Here is a 24,313-nt window from a genome sequence, read left to right as displayed (position 1 = left end):
GAACCCGTGTCCCCTGCATCGGCAGGTGGACTCTCAACCACTGTGCCACCAGGGAAGCCCATAGTTTCCTTTTTATAAAATAATTATATTTACCTGAGGTATTTCATATGGAGCACTGGCTCTACATGTTTGTTTATCATAATAGGTTTGGACCATGTGGAATAAATAAGAGACTTGCTTCCCATTTTTTACTGAAAACCCATGGTTCAAAGAGAAGTGAACAGCTTCATGGAAGCATATGTGGTATTTATACTCAGTCTTAGCAACAGATCACCTCTGTTAACGTTGTTATAAAAAGTTCCTGTTGTTCTTTCTGAGGCAGCGCCACGGAAAAAGTTTGTGAGAATGTGCCAATTCAGATTGTCCTGTATTCGGGAGGGAATGGTTAGATGAGAAAATATCAAACACCAGGGAAACAGGAAAGAATAATACATAGTGGCCAAGTTTTAGGCTAGAAAAAGGGAAATAAAGTGAAAGTTTTAGGAAGGAAAGGACACTTGACAGGGTAAACAAAGGAAATCAGCCTTACAAAGATTCTGAGAAAAGGAGGAAGTGAAATGGCCACAGAATCTTGGAAGGTCAAGGAGGTATGAGAAATGTTTTATAGTCCCAAAATATTTGGAGGGGAAGGATACCAAGACAAATGTTTTTAAGCATGTGATGATGCCAAAAATATTCTGATATTATAGACACGGTCTTTATAATTTTGTCTATATGTTGATATTTATCTTTCCTTTCTCTGGCTCTGTACCTTTTTACATTTACTTTTTTTTAATCCAAATTTTATATAATACAATGGCTTCAGATATTTAAAAAAAATTTATAGAAATCTTCCGTTACACAGGCTTCATGTTACAATAGAATATGAACTGTATCCTCCACTAGCTACTATTAGAAGATCATGGCTCTTCCAGACTCATTAGCCACCTCCATCTGCTCCAGTTTTAGCTTTTTCTGTTTTACCTTTATACCTAGATTTTAGCTGACGTTATTTGGATTATAAGTCTTTTGGAAGCTGTCTGTCTAAATCTGTTTTTAAAAAAATCACTGAGGGTAGTATAGTAGGGACAATTGGGTTTTGGTCTTTTTTAAAAAAATAAATTTATTTGTTTATTTTTGGCTGCATTGGGTCTTCGTTGCTGCGCGCGGGCTTTCTCTAGTTGTAGCGAGCGGGGGCTGCTCTTCGTTGTGGTGCGCGGGCTTCTCACTGCGGTGGCTTCTCTTGTTGCGGAGCACGGGCTCTAGGCGTGCAGGCTTCAGTAGTTGTGGCTCGTGGGCTCTAGAGCACAGGCTCAGTAGCTGTGGTGCACGGGCTTAGCTGCTCTGTGGCATGTGGGATCTTCCCGGACCAGGGCTCGAACCCATTTCCCCTGCACTGGCAGGCGGATGCTTAACCACTGTGCCACCAGGGAAGTCCCAGGTTTTGGTCTTATAACCTGTAAAAAAAATACATTCTCAGGGCCTCCGTTTCCTCATTTATAAAATGAGTTAGCTATGGGCAGAAGCCATGTTAAATCAGGAAAGATACTTTGGTTATAAGCAACAGAAATGATTCTGGCGAAAACAAACAAAGCAAACATGGAGACATTATTAAAGGTTAGGGTGGGCACAGCTCTCAGAATCGGGGGAAAATGTGAGTAACCAGGTTTTGTGAGAGAAGAGAACCAGAGTATCCACAGGAGTTAACATAGATGTTCTTTCCAGGGTGTTATAAAGTGGCTCCAACTACCTTCAGTCACTTTGAAAGGTTTTTAATTTTCAGGAAAGAGAATCTGATAGGCCCGTACTGGGTCAGTCAACCATGTCCAAGGGAGATGAATGGACCAGGCATATTTATTGTGAGCTGATCACTTACCCCATATCGCCTTTCTCTTATTTATCTCGGTACCTGTATGTTGGGGGCCTTGTGCATAGTATGTCATCCTACCTGAACCTAGCACCTTAGTCACAAATCCCTCCCTCCTCCTGTTCCGCCTCAAGCTCCCATCGCCGGACCGTGTTGCCCGGCCGCTCCTGCTGCCACCTGCTCTGCTGGCCCCCTAGACAAAGTCTCTTAGATATTTAACCTTTTCTTCAAATGCTCCTTCTACTACCTCACCTTAACTGAATCCTGGTTTTTCAGTAATATGTTCTTTTTCCATCTTTTCCAGTTCATGGCATTAGAAATGATTTCATTTTGTTTCCATTTCAGTCTCTTCTTTTGTAACCCTACATTATTCATCTAAGCTGTCTCTTCCCCTGCCTCCTGCCCTCACTGACCTATAGATCACCCTTCTGCATGTTTCGCTGACTCTGTCCCCACCTTAGTCTCTGCGACTCCCCAGGCTGTATTCAACCGAACATGAGCATCCGCGGTGCATACTGCTGTAACTCTTTCAGTTTCAAGGACTGTCACTTCTGTTCCACATTTCCCACAGATACAGTGGACCTTATAGCCCATTGTCACTTGTAAGTTACCATAACCTCCAGTTCATTCTACTCGTGTACACATATACTCTCCTTATCAGATCTCATCAGAGCATCCAGCCTTTTAGCCTGTCCTTATTTGCCACGGTTGTTAGCCCACTTGGCTCTTCCAGTTATGTGTTAACTTCACCCCAGATTCCCTTTCTCACCCTTCTTTGTGCGTCCCTGGCTCTGGGCCCTTCCCAGGCCCTGCCGGATTGTTTTTCTCATCTTCCTTCTCTCTCACCCTATTTCCCATCAGAAGGCCAGGGTGTGTGGTAGTACGTGGCAGAGGCTGTTTGATCGGAACCAGCAGTACTTTCCTGTGAAATTTGTGATTCTGCAGTATTGGTAATGAAAGGGTCATCTTTCATTGGAGGTGTGCAAGTGAGCTCTGGAAGGGTGGCGTGGTTACCATTGTTAGAATTGGAGTGCTTGGCCTCTGACTACGCTTTTTCTTCCCTCTGCCCCAGTCATTCCTTCTGCCCCACAGTCTGGGGGCAGACCAGGGAGACCCCTTTGCTGATGGCAGTGGCAGCTGGGAAATGGGCCCTCTTAGTCTTCCATGCGTCCCCGCGTCCAAGCTAAGTCAGATGAGGGTGGCAAGTATGTGCCACTGTTGTGTAATTGCTATTTGTGTAATCACGATTTGTGTAATCTTCATTTGTGTACATATTTGATCTTGAAATAGTAATACTCAAAGATATTTCTTCTGTTATGTAAGGTGTTAAAAGAAAAACCTGAAGCCCTGTTTTACTTTTAGCAGGTCTATTACATAGTATAGGGCATTTAGCAATTTATTCATCCACGTATATTTATCTAGTCCTTTTCTGTGGCCAGCCATCATCTAGGTATTGGATGTACTACAGGGACCAAAACATGTCCGCGTGGAGCTAATTGTCTCGTGAGCAGGCAAACAATCAGTAATCACGTGGACACACATTTATCTGAATATTTTGAAAAGCATGGTGCGGAAAAAGAATGCAGCGCTATGAGAAGAGGAGGCGCAGAGTTTAGTCTGGGTGGAAGGGGGAGGATCTCTGAGGAAGTGGCCTGTGAGCGGCAAGCTGAACGGTAAAGAGGAGTTAGCCAGGCGAGCAGGGAGGTCTAGAGCTCTTGGGGTCCTGCTTGGAGAATTTGGATTTTTTTCCAAGGGGAAACATTGAAGGGTGTTTAGCAGAGGGAGTGGCAGAATATGACTGAGAATTTAAGTCGATTTATGCTCGTTCATTTACTTTTTAATGATGTGGGGCAACGATTTTGCTCTTATTTAATCAGTAAACAGTAGATGGTTGTGGTGGGGATGGTGACGCTGCCTGATAAGTAAATATTTTGCTGGTAACGTGGTTTAAATTTAGCAACATTACTGTGGAAAACTCTTCATCATGGTTTTCCCTTCTTAGATTGTGCTTTATTGAAATCTCCTTTTTTGGGTATTTTTACTTTTAAGAAGTAATTGAATATCACTTTGTTCCAGTTGGCATTATTTCAGAATGGAAAATATCAGTGGTCTAGGAGTGACAGTTCAGAGAAGAATTGGGGCTATTTAATGTAGTTGTTACAACCAGGACTGCTCTTAAGCTGTTCCCACTGGGATGGCTCTACTGCTTGACGAGATATTAAAACTCTTCCTTATCAGGCAGTGAATAAAGTAACAGTAACTGGGAGAAGTGGTAAAAACTAATAATACAAATTTCAGTGTGAACTCATTAGTTCAAGCTAATTTTGTAGACTTTAGTGGGGTCTTTTTGCAGCACTCACTGTCTGTCTGTCCAGCCTGGCTCTTAGAGACAACGGTGGCATATCTCCACTGCACATTCATTGTGAAGCTGGAGCCTTCTGTTCTTGCACAGAATCATGTGTTTATCATTATCCTCGATTTTAAAATTGCTACAGCTTTTTTTTTCTTTTTTAACATCTTTATTGGAGTATAATTGCTTTACAATGGTGAGTTACTTTCTGCTGTATAACAAAGTGAATCAGTTATACATATACATATGTCCCCATACCTCTTCCCTCTTGCAGCTCTCTCCCTCCCACCCTCCCTATCCCACCCCTCTAGGTGGTCACAAAGCACCAAGTTGATCTCCCTGTGCTATGCGGCTGCTTCCCACTAGCTATCTATTTTACATTTGGTAGTGTATGTATGTCCATGCCACTCTCTCACTTTGTCGCAGCTTACCCTTCCCCCTCCCCGTGTCCTCAAGGCCATTCTCTATGTCTGCGTCTTTATTGCTGTCCTGCCCCTAGGTTCTTCAGACCTTTTGATTTTGTTCTTTAGATATCATATATATGTGTTCACATACGTTATTTGTTTTTCTCTTTCTGACTTACTTCACTCTGTATGACAGTCTCTAGGTCCATCCACCTCAATACAAATAACTCAGTTTCGTTCCTTTTTATGGCTGAGTAATATTCCATTGTATATATGTGCCACATCTTCTTTATCCATTCATCTGTTGATGGACACTTCGGTTGCTTCCGTGTCCTGGCTATTGTAAATAGACCTGCAATGAACATTTTGGTGCATGACTCATTTTGAATAATGGTTTTCTCAGGGTATATTCCCAGTACTGGGATTGCTGGGTTGTATGGTAGTTCTATTTTTACTTTTTTAAGGAACGTCCATACTGTTCTCCATAGTGCCTGTATCAATTTACATTGCCACCAACAACGCAAAAGGGTTCCCTTTTCTCCACACCTTCTCCAGCATTTATTGTTTGTACATTTTTTGATGGTGGCCATTCTGATTGGTGTGAGATGATATCTCATTGTAGTTTTTTTTTTGCGGTACGCAGGCCTCTCACTGTTGTGGCCTCTTCCGTTGCAGAGCACAGGCTCCGGACACGCAGGCTCAGCGGCCACATGGCTCACAGGCCCAGCCGCTCTGCGGCATGTGGGATCTTCCCGGACCGGGGCATGAACCCGCGTCCCCTGCATTGGCAGGCAGACTCTCAACCACTGCGCCACCAGGGAAGCCCTCATTGTAGTTTTGATTTGCATTTCTCTAATGATTAATGATGTTGAGCATTCTTTCATGTGTTTGTTGGCAATCTGTATATCTTCTTTGGAGAAATGTCTGTTTAGGTCTTCTGTGCATTTTTGGATTGGGTTGTTTGTTTTTGTAATATTAAGCTGCATGAGCTGTTTGTAAATTTTGGAGATTAATCCTTGTCACTTGCTTCATTAGCAAATATTTTCTCCGATTCGGAGGGTTGTCTTTTCATCTTGTCTATGGTTTCCTTTGCTGTGCAAAAGCTTTGAAGTTTCATTAGGTCCCATTTGTTTGTTTTTATTTCCATTTCTCTAGGAGGTGGCTCAAAAAGGATCTTGCTGTAATTTATGTTGTAGAGTGTTCTGCCTATGTTGTCCTCTAAGAGTTTGATGGCTGTCTGTCCTTACATTTAGGTCTTTAATTCATTTTGAGTTTATTTTTGTGTATGGTGTTAGGGAACGTTCTAATTTCATTCTTTTACATGTAGCTGTCCAGTTTTCCCAGCACCACTTATTGAAGGGGCTGTCTTTTCTCCACTGTATATTCTAGCCTCCTTTATCAAAGATAAGGTGACCTTATGTGTGTGGGTTTATCTCTGGGCTTTCTATCCTGATCTATCCACTGATCTATATTTCTGTTTCTGTGCCAGTACCATACTGTCTTGATTACTGTAGCTTTGTAGTATAGTCTGATGTCCGGGAGCCTGATTCCTCCAGCTCTATTTTTCTTTCTCAAGATTTCTTTGGCTATTCGGGGTCTTTTGTGTTTCCATACAAATTGTGAGATTTTTTGTTCTAGTTCTGTGAAAAATGCCAGTGGTAGTTTGATAGGGATTGCATTGACTCTGTAGATTGCTTTGGGTAGTATAGGCATTTTCACAATGTTGATTCTTCCAATCCAAGAACATGGTATATCTCTCCATCTATTTGTGTCATCTTTAATATCTTTCATCAGTGTCTTATAACTTTCTGCATACAGGTCTTTTGTCTCCTTAGGTAGGTTTATTCCTAGGCATTTTATTCTTTTTGTTGCAGTGGTAAATGGGAGTGTTTTCTTAATTTCACTTTCAGATTTTTCGTCATTAGTGTATAGGAATGCAAGAGATTTCTGTGCATTCAATTTGTATCCTGGTACTTTACCAAATTTATTGATTATCTCTAGTAGTTTCCTGGTAGCATCTTTAGGATTCTCTATGTATAGTATCATGTCATCTGCAAACAGTGACAGCTTTACTTCTTCTTTTCCGATTTGGATTCCTTTTATTTCTTTTTCTTCTCTGATTGCTGTGGCTAAAACTTCCAAAACTATGTTGAGTAATAGTGGTGAGAGTGGGCCACCTTGTCTTGTTCCTAATCTTAGTGGATGGTTTCAGTTGTTTACCATTGAGGACGATGTTGGCTGTGGGTTTGTCTTATATGGTCTTTATTATATTGAGGAAAGTTCCCTCTATGCCTACTTTCTGGAGGGTTTTTATCATAAATGGGTGTTGAATTTTGTCAAAAGCTTTCTCTGCCTCTATTGAGATGATCATATGGTTTTTCTCCTTCAGTTTCTTAACATGGTGTATGATGTTGATTGATTTGTGAATATTGAAGAATCCTTGCATTTCTGGGATAAATGCCACTTGATCATAGTGTATGATCCTTTTAATATGCTGTTGGATTCTCTTTGCTAGTATTTTGTTGAGGATTTTTGCATCTATGTTCATCAGTGATATTGGCCTGTAGTTTTCTTTCTTTGTGACATCTTTGTCTGGTTTTGGTATCAGAGTGATGGTGGCCTCATAGAATGAGTTTGGGAGTGTTCCTCCCTCTGCTATATTTGGAGTGTTAGCTCTTCTCTCAACGTCTGATAGAATTCGCCTGTGAAGCCATCTGGTCCTGGGCTTTCGTTTGTTGGAAGATTTTTAATCACAGTTTCAATTTCAGTGCTTGTGATTGGTCTGTTCATATTTTCTATTTCTTCCTGGTTCAGTCTTGGAAGTTTGTGCATTTCTAGGAGTTTGTCCATTTCTTCCAGGTTGTCCATTTTATTGGCATAGAGTTGCTTGTAGTAATCTCTCATGATCCTTTGTATTTCTGCAGTGTCAGTTGATACTTCTCCTTTTTCAATTCTAATTCTATTGATTTGAGTCTTCTCCCTTTTTTCTGAATGAGTCTGGCTAATGGTTTATCAATTTTGTTTATCTTCTCAAAGAACCAGCTTTTAGTTTTATTGATCTTTGCTATCATTTCCTTCATTTCTTTTTCATTTATTTCTGATCTTTATGTTTTCTTTCTTTCTGCTAACTTTGGGTTTTTTTGTTCTTTCTCTGATTGCTGTAGGTGTAAGGATAGGTTGTTTATTTGATATGTTTCTTGCTTCTTAGGGTAGGATTGTATTGCTATAAACTTCCCTCTTAGAACTGCTTTTGCTGCATCCCATAGGTTTTGGGTCATCGTGTTTTCATTGTCATTTGTTTCTAGGTAATTTTTGATTTCCTCTTTGATTTCTTCAGTGATTTCTTGGTTATTAAGTAGTGTGTTGTTTATCCTCCATGTGTTTGTATTTCTTACAGATTTTTTCCTGTAATTGATATCTAGTCTCATAGTGTTGTGGTTGGAAAAGATACTTGGTACAATTTAAATTTTCTTAAATTGACCAAGGCTTGATTTTTGACCCAAGATATGATCTATCCTGGAGAATATTCCATGAGCACTTGAGAAAAATGTGTATTCTGTTGTTTCTGGATGGAATGTCCTATAAATATCAATTAAGTCCATGTTGTTTAATGTATCATTTAAAGCTTCTATTTCCATATTTATTTTCATTTTGGATGATCTGTCCATTGGTGAAAGTGGGGTGTTAAAGTCCCCTACTATGATTGTGTTACTGTCGATTTCCCCTTTTATGGCTTTGAGTATTTGCCTTATGTATTGAGGTGCTCCTATATTGGGTGCATAAATATTTACAATTTTTAGATCTTCTTGGATTGATCCCTTGATCATTATGTAGTGTCCTTCTCTGTCTCTTGTAATAGTCTTTGTTTTAAAGTGTATTTTGTCTGATATGAGAATTGCTACTCCAGTTTTCTTTTGATTTCCATTTGCATGGAATATGTTTTTCCATCCCCACATTTCAGTGTGTATGTGTCCCTAGGTCTGAAGTGGCTCTGTTGTAGACAGCATATATACGGGTCTTGTTTTTTAATCCATTCAGCCAGTCTATTGGTTGGAGCATTTAATCCATTTACATTTAAGGTAATTATCGATAAGTATGTTCCTATTACCATTTTCTTAATTGTTTTGGGTTTATTATCATAGGTCTTTTCCTTCTCTTGTGTTTCCTGCCTAGAGAAGTTCCTTTAGCATTTGTTGTAAAGCTGGTTTGGTGGTGCTGAATTCTCTTAGCTTTTGCTTGTCTGTAAAGGTCTTAATTTCTCTGTCAAATCTGAATGAGATCCTTGCTGGGTAGCAATCTTGGTTGTAGGTTTTTCTCCTTCATCACTTTAAGTATGTCCTGCCACTCCCTGTGGCTTGCAGAGTTTCTGCTGAAAGTTCAGCTGTTAACCTTATGAGGATTCCTTTATGTGTTATTTTTTGTATTTCCCTTGCTGCTTTTATTTATTTATTTATTTTTTGCGGTACGTGGGCCTCTCACTGTTGTGGGCTCTCCCGTTGCGGAGCACAGGCTTCGGACGTGCAGGCTTAGCGGCCATGGCTCACGGGCCCAACCGCTTTGCGGCATGTGGGATCTTCCCGGACCGGGGCACGAACCCGTGTCCCCTGCATCGGCAGGCAGACTCTCAACCACTGCGCCACTAGGGAAGCCCACCCCTTGCTGTTTTTAATATTTGTTCTTTGTATTTAATTTTTGAGAGTTTGATTAATATGTGTGTTGGCATGTTTCTCCTTGGATTTATCCTGTATTGGACTTGCTGTGCTTCCTGGACTTGATTAACTATTTCCTTTCCCATATTAGGGAAGTGTTCAACTATAATCTCTTCAAATATTTTCTCAGTTCCTTTCTTTTACTCTTCTTCTGGGATCCCTATAATTCGAATGTTGGTGCGTTGAATGTTGTTCCAGAGGTCTCTGAGACCATCCTCAATTCTTTTCATTCTTTTTTCTTCATTCTGCTCTGCAGTAGTTATTTCCACTATATTTTCTTCCAGGTCACTTATCCATTCTTCTGCCTCTGTTATTCTGCTGTGGATCCCTTCTAGAGAATTTCTAATTTCATTTATTGTGTTGTCTGTCACTGTTTGTTTGCTCTTTAGTTCTTCTAGTTCCTTCTTAAACGTTTATTGTATTTTTTCCATTCTATTTCCAAGATTTTGGATCATCTTTACTATCATTATTCTGAATTCTTTTTCAGGTAGACCACGTATTTCCTCTTCATTTGTTATGTCTGGTGGGTTTTTGTCTTGCTCCTTCATCTGCCGTGTGTTTTTCTGTCTTCTCATTTTGCTTATCTTACTGTGTTTGGTGTCTCCTTTTCGCTGGCTGCAGGTTCGTAGTTCCTGTTGTTTTTGGTGTCTGTTCCCAGTGCCTAAGGTTGGTTCAGTGGGTTGTGTAGTCTTCCTGGTGGAGGCGACTAGTGCCTGTGTTCTGGTGGATAAGGCTGGATCTTGTCTTTCTGGTGGGCAGGTCCATGTCTGGTGGTGTGTTTCGCGGTGTCTGTGGCCTTAGTACGATTTTAGGCAGCCTCTGCGCCAATGGGTGGGGTTTTGTTCCTGTCTTGCTAGTTCTTTGGCATAGCACTGTAGTGCTGGTCGTTGAGTGGAGCTGGGTCTTGGTGTTGAGATGGAGATCTCTGGGAGATTTTCGCTATTTGCTATTTCATGGAGCTGGGAGGTCTCTTGTGGACCAGTGTCCTGAAGTTGGCTCTCCCACCTCAGAGGCACAGCCCTGATGCCTGGGTGGAACACCAAGAGCCAGTCCTCCACACGGCTCAGAATAAAAGGGAGGGAAAGGAAAAAAGAAGAAGATAAAATAAAACATAAAAGTTATTAAAATAAAAATTATAAAGAGAAAATTTTTTTAAGTAATAAAAAAAATAGAACAGAGAGAACGCTAGGACAAATCGTGAAAGCAAAGCTATACAGACAAAATTACACACATTAGCTTACACATACACACTCACAAAACGAGAATAAGGGAAAATATATATATATATTTTTGCCCCCAAAGTCCACCTTCTCAATTCGGGATGATTCGTTGTCTATTCAGGTATTCCACAGATGCAGGGTACATCACGTTGATTGTGGAGATTTAATCCACTGCTCCTGAGGCTCCTGGGAGAGATTTCCCTTTCTCTTCTTTATTCGCACAGCTCCAGGGGTTCAGCTTTGGATTTGGACCCACCTCTGCATGTAGGTCACCTGAGGGCATCTGTTCTTCGCTTAGACAGGATGGGGTTAAAGGAGCAGCTGTTTCTGAGGCTCTGGCTCACTTAGGCTGGCGGGAGGGAGGGGTACGGATGCGGGGCAAGCCTGCGGCAGCAGAGGCCGGCGTGTGTTCTCCCGGGGAAGTTGTCCCTGGATCATGGGACCCTCGCAGTGGCAACCTGCACAGGCTCCCGGGAGGGGAGGTGTGGATAGTGACCTGTGCTCGCACACAGGCTTCTTGGTGGCGGCAGCAGCAGCCTTAGCGTCTCATGCCCGTCTCTGGGGTCCGTGCTGATAGCCACGGCTGGCGCCTGTCTCTGTAGCTCCTTTAAGCAGCGCTCTTAATCCCCTGTCCTCGCGCACCAGGAAACAAAGAGGCAAGAAAAAGTCTCTTGCCTCTTCGGCAGGTCCAGACATTTTCCCAGACTCCCTCCCGGCTAGCCATGGCGCACTAGCCCCCTTCAGGCTGTGTTCACGCTGCCAACACCAGTCCTCTTTCCAGCTTCCGACAGAAGCCCGAGCCTCAGCTCACAGCCCCAGCCCGTCCTGGTGCGTGAGCAGACAAGCCTCTCGGGCTGGTGAGTGCTGGTTGGCCCCGATCCTCTGTGCGGGAATCTTTCCGCTGTGCTCTCCGCACCCCTGTTGCTGCGCTCTCCTCCGTCACCCCAAATCTTCCCCCCTCCACCCCCCGCAGTCTCTGCCCACGAAAGGGCTTCTAGTGTGTGGAAACCTTTCCTCCTTCACAGCTCCCTCCCAGAGGTGCAGGTCCCGTCCCTATTCTTTTGTTTCTGTTTTTTGTTTTTTCTTTTGCCCTACCCAGGTACGTGGGGAGTTTTTTGCCTTTTGGGAAGTCTGAGGTCTTCTGCTGGCATTCAGTAGGTGCTTTGTAAGAGTTGTTCCACATGTAGATGTATTTCTGATGTATTTGTGGGGAGGAAGGTGATCTCCGCATCTTACTCTTCCACCGTCTTGAAGCTCCTCTCCTGCTACAGCTTTTAAATAGTTTTTATTTTGGCTTCTTTCATTGTTACTACACTACAATTCTTGAGTTAGTAGTGCCTGGTGTTTTGATATTTATAAGTACAAGAATTAATTTTATTATTTTATTATAAATGAAGAGGCAGCAAAGTTTTATTCTTTTAGATATCATAAACGTGAATATTCTGAATCTGTCAGAGAAGATAAAAAAGGAATATTAGTAGAAAGTTGAAGTCCAGAATATCTCTTGATACTATACAGGAATACAAACCTAAGACAGATAATTTGTATTTTTAGGATGAAACACAGTTTGATTATTTTGACAAAAAATATAAATATGAACAACTTATCTTTTTTAAATTTATTTTTTACTGGATTATAGTTGAATTACCGTCTTGTGTTCATTACTGCTGTAAAGCAAATGAACAACCTATCTTTATACCTCAAGAGACTAGCAAAAGAACAAACTAAGCCTGAAGTTAGTAGAAAAAGGAAATAATAAAGATCAGAGCAGAAATAAATGAACAAGACAAAATAGACAAGAGAAAAGATTAATGAAACTAAGAGCTGTTTTTTTGAAATGTAAACAAAATAGACAAATCTTTAGCTAGATTCAACAAGAAAAAGAGAGGGGACTCAAAATTAGAAATGAAAGAGATGTTATACCTGATACCACAGAAGTAAAAGGATCACAAGAGACTCGTATGAACGACCATACACCAGCAAATTGGTCAACCTAGAAGAAATAAATTCCTAAAAACATAAAACCTACCAAGCCTGAATCATGGAGAAATAGAAAATCTGAACAGACCAATTACTAGTAAGGAGAATGGATCAGTAATCAAAAACCTCCCAACAAACAAAAGTCCAGGACCAGATGACTTATGGTGAATTCCACCAAATGTTTAAAGATGAATTAATACCAGTCCCTCTCAAATTCTTCCAAAAATTGAAGAGGAGGGGACACTTTCAAACTCATTTTATAAGGCCAGCATTACCCAAATACTGAAGCCAGACAAGGACACTACAAGAAAAGGAAAATACATGCCAATATTCCTGATTAACATAGAAGCAAAAATCCTCAACAAAATTTTTTTTTAATAAAGGGAATTTCATATAGAGAACTGACTGTACATTAGCCAGAGGTGCAGAAGAAGAAGTAGAGGTCCTGGAGGAGTAAAGAGGAAGAAGGAGTGATACCTAAGGATTAGAAGCTGCTAACATCCCTGAGTTGAAACCCATTACAGCATCTGTTGCAGTTCTATTGGAAACGCTATCTCAGTTGGTTCTGAATACATCAAAAGGTGCTTTTTTTGTGTGTGATCTTTATCATATATCAAATCTTCTTTTTTTTTTTAACTTTTTATCTTATATTGGAGTGGAAGGGTAGTGGGAGGGATAGTTAGTGAGTTTGAGATTGACATGTACACACTGCTATATTTAAAAGGGATAACCAACAAGGACGTACTGTATAGCACAGGGAACTCTACTCGATATCATGTAACAACCTAAATGGGAAAAGAATTTGAAAAAGAATAGATGCATGTATATGTATAACTGAATCTCTTTGCTGTACACCTGAAACTAACACAACATTGTTGATCAACTATACTCCAATATAAAAAGTCAACAAAATTTTAACAAACCAAATTTAACAGTACATTAAAAGGATCATACACCATGATCAAGAGAGATTTATTCCAAGGATGCAAGGATGGTTCAACACCTGCAGATCAGTCAGTGTGATACACCACATTAACAATATGAAGGATAAAAACCATATGTTCATCTCAATAAGTGCAAAAAAAGCATTTGACAAAAAATACAACATCCATTTATGATTTTTAAAAAAACCCAACAAACTGAGTACAGAGGGAATGTACCTCAACATAATAAAGACCATATACAATAAGCCCATAGCTTGTTCTGTAAGATCAGGAGCAAAACAAGGATGCCCACTCTGGCCAATTTTATTCAATATAGTACTGGAAGTGAAGTCCTAGCCAGAGCAGTTAGGGGGAAAAAAAGAAAAAGAAAGAAAGGAAGGAAGGGAGGGAAGGAGGAAAGAAGGAAGGAAGGAAGGAAGAGGGAGGGAGGAAAGAAAGAAAAGAAAAGAAAGAAAGGGCATCCAAACTGGAAAGGAAGAAGTAAAATTGTCTCTATTTGCAGATGACTTGAAATTGCATATAGAAAACCCTAGAGATTCCACCAGAAAACTTTTAGAACTAATAAATGAATTCAGTAAAGTTGTAGGGTACAAGGGTCAATGTACGAAATTCAGTAATGAATTATCAGAGTAATGAAGAAAAAAATCTCATTTACAGTTGCATCAAAAAGAATAAAATACCTCAGAATAAATTTAACCAAGGAGGTGAAAAATCTATACGCTAAAAACAAAAGTCATTGATGAAAGAAATTGAAAAAGACACAAATAAAATAGAAAGATATTCTGTGCTCATGGATTGGAAGAATCAATACTGTTAAAATATTCATACTACCCAAAGCAATCTACAGATTCAATGCAATCTCTATGAAAATTTCAGTAGCATTTTTCACAAATACAGAACAAACTATCCTAAAATTTATATGGAATTACACAAGACCCCAAATAGCCAAAGCAACCATAAGAAAGAACAACAAAACTGGAGGTATCACATTCCCTGATTTCAGACTGTATTACAAAGTAATTATATAGTAATCAAAACAGTTTGGTATTGGCATAAAAACAGATACATAGATCAATGTAACAGAATAGAGAACAGAATAGAGAACCCAGAAATAAACCCACACATATATGATCAATTTATGACGAAGGAGCCAAGAATACTGCATGGGGAAAAGATGGTCTCTTCAGTAAATGGTGTTGGAAAAATTGGACATTCACATGCAAAAGAATGAAACCAGACCACATACACAAAAATCAACCCAATGGATTAAAGATTTGAATATAAGACCTGAAACCATAAAACTCCTAGAAGAAGACAGCTTTTTGACATTAGTCTTGGTGATAATTTCTTGGATTTGACACCAAAAACAAAGGCAATAAAAGCAAAAATAAACAAGTGGGTTTATACCAAATTTTAAGACTTTTGCACAGCAAAGGAAACTATCAACGAAATGAAAAGGCAACCTACTGAGTGGGAGAAAATACTTGTAAATCATGTGTCTGATAAGGGGTTAATGTCCAAAATATATAAAGAACTCATATAACTCAATAGCAAAACAAACAAACCCAAACAATATGATTAAAAAATGGGCAAAACATCTTAAAAGACATTTTTCCAAAGAAGATATCCAAATGGCCAATAGGTACATGAAAAGATGCTCAGCATCACTAATCATCAGTGAAATGCATGTCAAAACCAGATTGATATCACCTCGTGCCTGTTAGAATGGATATTATCATAAAGACAAGAAATAACAAGTATTTGAGGGTGTAGAGAGAAGGGAGCCCTTGTACCTGTTGGTGGGATTGCAAAATGGTGTAGCCACTGTGGAAAACAGTATGGAGATTTTTCAAATAACTAAAAATACAATTACCTTATGATCCAGCAATCTAACTCCTCTCCTGCATATGGAAAGGAAACGAAAACAAAATCTTGAAGAAATGTCTGCACTCCCATGTTCATTGCAGCATTATTCACATTAGCCAAGATATGGGAACAACCTAAGTGTTCATCGACAGTTGAATGGATAAAGATGTGGCGTATATGTATATACAGTGGAATATTGTTCAGCCATGAGAAAGAAGGACATCTGGCCATTTGTGACAACATGGTGGGATCTTAAGGGTATTATGCTGAGAGAAATAAGTCACATAGAGAAAGACAGATACAGTATATCACTTACATATGGAATCTAAAGAGCTGAACTCATAGAAACAGAGACTAGAATGGTGGTTACCAAGGGATGGGGGAAATGGGGAGATGTTAGTCAGTGTACAAACCCCCAGTTACAATTTGAATAAGTTCTGGGGATCTGACGTACAGCATGGTGATTATAGTTAATTATGCTGTTTTATATACTTGAAAATTGCTAAGAGAGTGGATCTCAAATGTTCTCACCACAAAAAAGAAGTGGTAATTTTGTGACATGATGGAAGTGTCAGGTCTAAGGGTATGGTGGTTATAATTTTACAATATATAAAATATCAGATCAATATGTTGTATACCTTAAACTTACACAGTGTTATACATCAAACATATCTCATTAAAGCTGGAAAAAATAAACATAAATCAGTTTTCAAAAAAAAATTAAGAAAATAACTTCCCAAAATATTTTATCAGAGTATTTCTAAAGCAAAGGAAAAAGTATTTATGAAATACCAACACAATATACTGTATAGTTTAAAGTAACTTTCTGGCTTGAAGTATTTATTAAGACTTCAAAAAATAGTTTTTATACAAATGTATCATGGCAGTTAGAGTTATGGTTCTGATTGTTGTAAAACATATCTATCGAGATGAGAGAACAACTTTTTGGAAAACTTATAAATCAGGGCAGTAAAATTTTAGCCATTGACAAAGCTCCAACCATTTCACATAGAAGTGGCTTAATAATTTACTTAAAATGCAGTATTCAGGACTTTGAAGATAGGTGATGGGTTTTGTTGATTTCATGGAGCTAAAAGGAACAACATCTGAAATATATTAAACTATTGTCATACTCAAGAAAAATGGTCTCAATGATAAATATTTACATGAAAACTTTATGAATTTTGTACAGGTGGTGCAAGTATAGTGCTAAGGAGAAAAAAGTCTGAAATTCTAGAAAAACTTCTGGATATTTTTGTTTGAGGTTTTATTACTTTAGTTATCTCTGGATCATGGCATAAAAAGATAGAAACCAAATAAACCACTTAACAATTTTTCTTGATATTTTTATATTTGTGAGCTTATGTTATTTAATAACTGGTATTTATTTGATATACCTAAGAACTTGGAATTGAAATAACGAAATACGGTTGATCTTTGGACAACACAGGTTTAAACTGCATGGGTCCACTTATACGTGGATTTTGTTTTTTCAATAGTCAGCACTGCAGTAATGCACAATCCACAGTTGGTTGAATCCCTGGATGCAGAGAAGTCATGTATATGGAGGGCTGACAATAAGATACTCAGATTTTTGACTGCATGGAAGGTCTGTTCCCCTAATCCCCATGATGTTCAAGGGTCAACTGTATTAGCCTTTGGATGGACAGCCTGGGTATTATTGATGCAAACTCAGTTTGGAAATCCTATAAAGACTTGCATATTGACTTTAATAGAAATTGTGAGATAGCATTTGAATAATTACATTTTTTAGAGATTTAGCTTCATTACATACTCTTCTAACCATTCTTATTTCTTTGGTTTTATAAGAAAATTTCTGATTATTAAAATGGATAGATTTCTTTGACAAGTAATAGATAATAGAACATATAAAACAAAATACAGGAAGCTGTGGTAGAAAAGCAGAGAATATTAGAGAAACAAGCAAATTTGAAATAAAGTAAAATATTCCAAGAGAAAAATTATTAAATTATCCAACAAGTTACATGAAAATACCCTTATTTGATGACAGATCTGAAGAGTATAATTAACTTTTAATAACTTATTTTTAATTTATTGGTTCTTAGAATTTGGCCAGTTGATTGTTTTCAAAGCACCACAGATTGAAGGTGAACAAAATTTTGTAAAAGTAAGCTAGATAATTGAATATGACAGTTCAATAAGTGATTTTCATGATGGTGATAGAAATAGTGAATAATACTAAGGCTAGAAAAAAATCTAATTTAATTGACTTTAGTTCAGCATGAGGTGTAATATAAGATTTACCAAAAACAATTTTATGTTATGGGGAAAATCTATATATCAAGACTCATCTTCTGTCAGTTAAATAGGGGATGTTACTGGAAGAGTTTGGTTTGTTATATTGAATCATAGCTCAGACATTACTTAGCTGTGACAGATATACATCCAATAAAGGATCACACCAGTATTTTCTAACAATTAACAGATGAGTTAGAAATTATTAGCATGATTTGATGAATGGTTGGTGCTCTAACTTACAGTTTTATACTATGTGTAGTTCCTATTTAGAGAATAAATGGAAATGTTAAAAATTTCTTGATTTATATGCTTAATAGTTTTTATTATAATTCTGATTGTTAAATATTGTCACTCCAGACATGAATAATTTTTTTAATACATCTGTGATTAGGTGATTATCTCATTTTATGTTTTACATGGTGTGAGTTTTAACATCAGTAATTGGTTATTATTAACTACGTAGTACATTTCTGTAAATTTTGACTCAGTACCTTTAATGATGTTTTTCTAAAGTTTTTGATAGTTGTTATTGCAAATAGTGTTAAGTGTAGCAACTTGTGAGTTGCTCTTGCAGTCTTGTTTTTTTGGTTTAGCTCTGTTGTTCACAAACAACAGTAGGCTTTCTTGTTTAAGTACCTTTTCTTTCAAATCACCTAAATAAAGTGTTGAGATTTTTTTACTGCCGTGTCTAAGCGAGGCCGCTTGACTTGTACTGGTACTTGTACTTAGCATAATTAACACCATTTTCCCATTCAGATTTGTGTGAGTGCCTTTAAGGTAGGTTCTAAGATATTTTATAGTACTTTTAAAATTAAAGTTTGAAGTGTGATTCACTACTGCCTACTGAGAATAATTCCATGAAGTTGAAGACTATTACATTTTTCTTAGTTTCTGCAATTAATATAGTTTGGCAGTGACATTTTTGTTTTCTCTAACCCTTCTTCCAGCATATATAGTTTCCTCGTCTCAAGCACTAACGACTGGGATTTTTTTGTGTGTGCAGTATAATTACAAGGTCATTGCTGCCTTCCCTTCTGTTCATTGATATTTAATCAAAACTTCTGCTTTGCTGTGTGCTGTGGGCAGAATTATTCATTGGTTTCTAGCAAAAGAGACATTTTTGTCTTCTTTAGGATGTGGTCGGCAGACTAGTGCCCCCCTCCACTCCCCAAGATGTCCATGCCTTGGTCTTTGGAACCTGTGAATATCTTACATGGCAGAAGGGACTTTGCAGATAGAATTAAGGTCGTGGAACTTCAAATAGGGAGATTATCTTGGATTATTGGGGTGGGCCCAGTGCACTCACAAGGGTCTTTAAACGTGGAAGAGAGAGGTAGAAGACTCAGATGTGAGGGAAGAAGGAATTGGAGAGTTTGAAGCATGAGCAGGGGCTTCCCTGGTGGAGCAGTGGTTAAGGGTCTGCCTGCCGATGCAGGGGACACAGGTTCATGCCCCGGTCCGGGAAGATCCCATATGCCGCGGAGCGGCTGGGCCCGTGAGCCATGGTCGCTGAGCCTGCACGTCCGGAGCCTGTGCTCCGCAACGGCAGAGGCCACAGCAGTGAGAGGCCCGCGTACCGCAAAAAAAAAAAAAAAAAAAAAAAGAGGCAGAGAAGCATGAGCAGGGCTCAACTTGCTGTGCCTGTATTTGAAGATGGCGGAAGGGGGCTATGAGCCTAGGAATGCAGGCAGCCTCTAGAAGCTGAGAGCAGCTGTGGCAGACAGCAGCATGGAAACGGGGACCTCAGCCCCTTAGTCACAGGGAACTCAATTCTGCCAACAACGTGAATGTCCCTGGAAGCAGATTCCTCCCTAGAGCCTCATAAAGGAACGCAGCCCTCCTGACCCCTTGATTTCTGCCTTGTGAGACTTGGGCAGAGAAACCAGCCAAGGCTATAGACCAACAGACCTGTGAGATGATACATTTGTGGTGTTTGTAGCTGCTACGTTATTTTTTACAGCAGCAAGAGAAAACTTATATATGCTATTTTATGGGACATGAAATACAGAGCATCTCGAAATGCTGAGCAGCTCTTAAGCTTGTGTTGTGGGAAACAAAAGGATGGGGAGGCCATCAAAGAATTAGGAGGCAGGGAGGGAGGTTTTTGGTTCTTTTCTTTCAGATCCATAGTGTTGGAGCAGGAGAGCTTGACTCTAACACATAGTAACTTAATTATCAGTGTAATTGGCTGCATTACTGATGTATAATAATTATACTGTTGACTCAATTCATGTATTAGTTGGAAAAATCGTATTTAATTTGTGTTGTCCTGAAAGCACAGTTTTATTAAGGAGTTGCTTTTAACGTGTCACTGTGAGAGAATACTTGTATTTATATTTATAATTAAGACTTTGCTCAAACTTATTTGAATTATGGCTCTGATTCAGGCACTACACCTGTCCTGTCTTTCCATGGAGGAAAAGAATCTCTTGCTGTAACTTTCTTTAATAAAAACATGGAACATGAGAGTTAGAAGGAACTGTATTCAGACTGACTGATTTTACACATGAGGGACTTGAAGTTCAGAGAAGCCCATTAAGCAGTCTCAGATCACTAGGCCAGGTGTGTTACCCAGGGCCCAGAAGTATCGGTCTGTAGCTGCAGGTAGCAGGTGGAAAGTGCCGTGAAGGAAAGAACCAAGCTGGGTTCTGCTCTGAGCCTCCCACCTTCCAGGAGTGTGACTTGGAAAATCCATTTATTTCCAAACTAAGACTGCTCTAATGATCAAATAAGTGAATGTGCTATTTGTTCGTAGAAATGGATGTTACTCTGTCGACTTAAGGATCATTAGCATTGTTAGGATAAGCTGTCCAGTCAGAAATCAGGTGCTTTGCAGAGAAAGCCTTTCCTACAGAAGGAACAGTGACGGAGACTTGAATTTAAGTAGCTGGTTTGTTTGCAGCGGTCATTACGGCAGCAAGTGGTAAAAGGTACATCAAAATGACTTCTGTGCAGCTGAACAGAAGTCACAGCCTCCGAGGGAGAGGCACGGAGGTATCGTTGACTGACTTGAACTTGCTGTGGCCTGTTTTGTTACAACTCTGCCTTTCACACTGAAGTGCATGGTTGACCTTATCTTTTGTGAGAAAGTGCTTCAGCCTGTTTGAGATCCTGTGCTGCTGACAGATTCACAGGATACCTACTTACAAGCTAATTATTGATCACACCCCTGTCATGGGTGAATGAGTGGCTTCGGGAACCTTTGGTTTTGCCCCACCAGAGTTAGAGTTAACGGGAGCTCGGAGGAGCCTGGGTGCAGGAGCTCTCAGGTGGATAACTCCTGCTCATCCCTGCTTTGCCATATATCCTTATCCTGCCGTCAGGGGAGCCGCGCAGGACCATCCCTCTCTTATCCGCGTTTCAGCCTGATGTTCAAGTTAAATTCCCAGGCTCCTCCTCATCTTCCACGTTCTCCTTTCTGAGAACGTGCTCCAGCCTCGTATACTAACCTGTACCCCGCCCCTCTCCTTTAAAACACAGCTCAGATGTCATTTCCCCCTAGAAACTCTCCCTGACGCCCCTCACTCCCAGCCTTAGTGAGAAGTCCCTCTGTGAACTCCTAAAGTTCAAAAAACGTGTGTAAGGCTCCACAAGTGCTCTGGCACTGTGTTAAAGTTGTTGGCTTGCTGCCGTAAGCTCCTTGAAGGCAGGGGCGCTCTTTCCTGTCTGTGTTCCTGCTGCCCAGCACAGTTTGTGGGGTAAGTAACCAGATGGCGTGACCTGCCCTGGGCATGTGCTGGACAGCTGGTTGTTCTAGTGGGTCAGTGACTAATGTGTTGGGATTCTGCAGACACACAGGCACCTGCACAGGTCAGTTGGTATTTCAGGCACGTTTGGTAAATTAAAATAATCCTTTTCCTATTGTTTCCAAGTTTTCTCTATTATAAATAACATCATGATGAGCAGCTTTGTACAAAAACTTGTGTCCATCTCTGATCTTTTTTCCTTCTGATCTCAGGAATCATGTATTGGTTATTGAGAGTTTTAAGAAGAAATAGTTAAGTTTTGTAAAATTTGAAAATGAGAATTGAATGACAAGTGTGGGCTTTGGTGTTTTGACTTCCTGAATTCTTTGTTTCCTCCATTTACTAGCTGTCAACTCTTGGGCAAAATACTTTTCTGTGGCTCACTTTCCACTTTCATGAAACAGAGATTTGTCTCAAGTCAGTACAGGCCAGGTTATCCTGCAGTAACAAACAACTCCCAAACCTCAGTGGGGTTATAACGACACAGCATATTGATTACTCACACTACATGTCCCTTATGGATTAGCATGGGTGCTGTGTTCATTGTGGACATTCAGGGACCCCATTGGAAGGTACATCTTGACTTACATTCCAGAGATCATGGAGGGAGGAAAGAGAGAGAACATAGCTCTTAGAGCTTCTGTCTGGAAGTGACATACTTGCATTTCACTGGCCAAAGCAAGTATCCTGGCTGAGATCAAAGGTTGGAGATACATAATCATTTTGTAGGGAGAGGTATTAAATATTTGCAAATATTAGTGCAGTCTGCCTCCAGGTAGTGACTCATGAAGGGAAACACTTGGAATATATCGTGTGCCTAGTATATGGTAGCCATTGATTAATGGAAGCTAATGTTATTAGTGATTGGTTTCTCTGGAAAGTATTAATTATCTGTTATAAGAAGTGATCTGTTATAAGAAGAAGCCCTAAATGGGCTCAGGATACAATGAAACCTAGCGTCCATACTTAATTATTGGCAGTTTGGTTATACTAAAAACTTTTATTTAAAATATACTGACAGGTTAAAAATTAAAACTGCAGCTTCATGGTTTGAAGATATAGGAGTTAAATTTATCATTTTCTTTAGGTCACAGCAACGAAGGTTTAGTAATGAATAGTTTCTGAATTATTGAACCCACTAACTTAGAAAATCAGGGTATTGCCTCATTGGAAGATGTACTTACCAATTAGAACATTTTGGTAAGGCATTCATTCTTACGTGAAAATGCTTCTGGCCTAAGTCGTTTTGGTGCCTCATGGGTTCTGCAAACTGCCAACATTAGTTTCATTCCTTGCTTTTCGAACAAAGGAGTAGTTCTGTATTTTTGTCAGTGTAGAATTAAACCTCTGTTTCACATGAGAAGGTAAGTCATAACACTTTGTCTTTCCATAGTGCCTGGTTTAAGTTTTTAACATGAATATCAGTGACTTCCCCCCACCACCCCATCCAGCATTTAAAAAAGTCATTTTTATTATTTTACTCTGCAACTAAGTATCATAACTCCAAGAATATTATTTTTTAAACTTCTAAATACCGTTGATACACATGTTTTGTGAGCTAGGTATAACTAATGTAATGAAATTTGGTTCCCGTAAAATGCAGAAAATGGGAATTCTGGTCAACACATCTCACCTAGCATTTTTCTATTTTTAATATGTTCTTTAAAGTATACAGACCATAAGTGTAGAGTTTGATGGATTTTCATAAGGCGAACACACCCGTTTAAGTAGTACTGAGATCAAGGAACCGCATTGCCAGCACCCCAGAAGACCTCCAGGCTCTCCGTCCCAGTCACTCCCCCCATCCCCGACCCCAAGCAGGAACCAGGTAACCACCATCGTGACCTAACGCCATAGACTCGTTGTCCTGTTTTTGTACTTTATATAAATTGGATCTATACATAATAGTAAGCACATTTTTATTTCTGATCAAAATAAATGGAAGTCAGTCATAGCCACCAGCCTTCCACATACATAGCCTGCAGCAGTTTAAAACCTAGCTACTTGCTGCACAAGTGAGAAACGTATCCTCACTTAGAAAACTGGTTAGCTTGCTAAAACAGTAATGATTTTACAGAATTGAATATCTGGGGGAAGAACTCTAATTTTATAGAAAACTTTGAATTTTATGGTGTGTTGTTTTCTTCTCCTGAAAAACTGACTACTGTGTTACAGCTAGGGCCTGCATACCAAGTTTTCCTCACTTTTCACATGTGTGCAGTAGACAGGCGGCCTGGTGTAGACGGCAGGAAGAACACAGACTTCAATGTAAAATGAATCTAAGGGAGTCTTGGCTCTCCTCTTTGCTAGCCATGTGGCCAGGGCAAGCCACAGAGCCCCCCCTGGGTGTAACAGTTGCTTTCAGAGTTGCTGTGAGGGTTCCACAGAATGGCCAGTGCACACACCTCCTGGCCAGGTAGGCTCTCGGGGAGTTAGTAGCTGTTCTTTTAGTTACTGAGCATGGAAGTTGTAAAGATGTGATGGAATCATTTGGTCCTTTGAAAGCCACTGTGTACCCCTCCAGTACCCCTCCAGTACGGCAGGTTTTGCTCAGCATGAGCTGAACCACCAACTTAACGTAATCAGCGACTTGAAAAGACTTTTAGAATGATTCCCTCCTCGAGTGCCATGGGTGCTCATTCTCACTGTGTAGATGGATTTCAGTGTTTAAAAATGTAAACCCGTCTTTAATATTTAATTCCTCACTTAATTGCACACCAAAAAAAAAAAAAAAAAAAGCATCTTTAAAACTTAATTCTGACAGTTGAGTGCCTGCCCCCAGATGCTCCTCAGTGTGAAATCTGTGTTCTGGAGTCACTCGCCCCACCTTGCGTTAGACCTGCCCCAGCGGGTCTCTGTTCCCTGCAGACTGTAAGCTCCCCGAGATCAGGCCCTACCTTTATAGGCAGGGCGCCCACGGAGAATGTGCAGTTGCTGATGAAATGAACAGGAGTCATCCCGGATTTTT

At 39.7% G+C, this 24,313-nt stretch overlaps 1 protein-coding gene across 1 annotated transcript in view; it reads left to right on the top strand.

Moving 5' to 3' along the window:
* PELI2 (pellino E3 ubiquitin protein ligase family member 2) overlaps positions 1-24,313 on the top strand; it is a 206,532-nt gene that overhangs the window by 53,405 nt on the left and 128,814 nt on the right. The gene's annotated exons all lie outside the window — the stretch shown is intronic.

The sequence above is a fragment of the Leucopleurus acutus genome, assembly GCF_964270905.1.
Source record: "Leucopleurus acutus genome assembly, chromosome: 1".
NCBI lineage: Eukaryota > Metazoa > Chordata > Mammalia > Artiodactyla > Delphinidae > Leucopleurus > Leucopleurus acutus.
The sequence above is the reverse complement of the archived record's forward strand: the minus strand, read 5'-3'. Positions and strand labels throughout refer to the sequence as shown.